This window comes from Muntiacus reevesi, chromosome X, assembly GCF_963930625.1.
Source record: "Muntiacus reevesi chromosome X, mMunRee1.1, whole genome shotgun sequence".
Classification (NCBI taxonomy): domain Eukaryota; kingdom Metazoa; phylum Chordata; class Mammalia; order Artiodactyla; family Cervidae; genus Muntiacus; species Muntiacus reevesi.
In genome coordinates, this window is record NC_089271.1 from 101,320,631 (window position 1) to 101,321,473 (window position 843).

The window sequence follows — 843 nt, forward strand, 5'->3', positions numbered from 1 at the left end:
TGTATAGTACATAAATTCAGGAACTTAAGTGGAATTTAAAATTCTTCAAAATTCACAAACTACCCAACTCACCCCTGATGAAATGTATAACCTTTATAGTACTACAACTATTAGAGAATGGATATCACGTTTTGAAATTTTCTAAGAAGAAAATCTTTAGAACCTCAGAAATATAATAAAACTCAAAACAGAAATTGTCAGAACCATCTTTATCAGAAATCTGAAGAATTGTCAAAAGTTAGCAGCAACTAAGCTACCAAGACTGTGAGCTCCTCTGGGTCAGGGTTACTTATCATGCTCTGTGGTCCTGGTGTCCACCATGGGCCTTGGCACACAGTGGGAGATCAGAAAGTGTTTGCTAAATAATGTCTTACTCATGGCTCCTGCAATCTGGATGGATCAACTCTATTTGGCCCCCAGTACATGTAACAGGTCAACACGACCATAAACACAAACGGGAGCAGTGACACAAGGACATCTCTGCAAACATCTGTGGAGAGGTGCCTGACACACAGCCAAGAGAGACAGAACTGTTTGAGCACATGGGTAGGTTTAAAACATCCACTTTTTTTTTTTTTTTTCATGAAAATCTGATCACTGCTGTGAAAGAACAAAATGGTGACAAGAAAGAGTTCCTCATAGAATGACAAGCTGAGCCCATGTCCTCCAAGTGCTGGGAGAACAGAAGTGGCATTTAGGAGGAAATGACCAACCAGACACAATAGGAATGCTATTTTGGTTTGAAGGAATACAATATTCTGATGACTTCCAGAAGTATAAAACCCAGGCCTTTCCTAACATATCCTGTGGCACATTCAAGATACAGAGACCTTTGACTCTTCT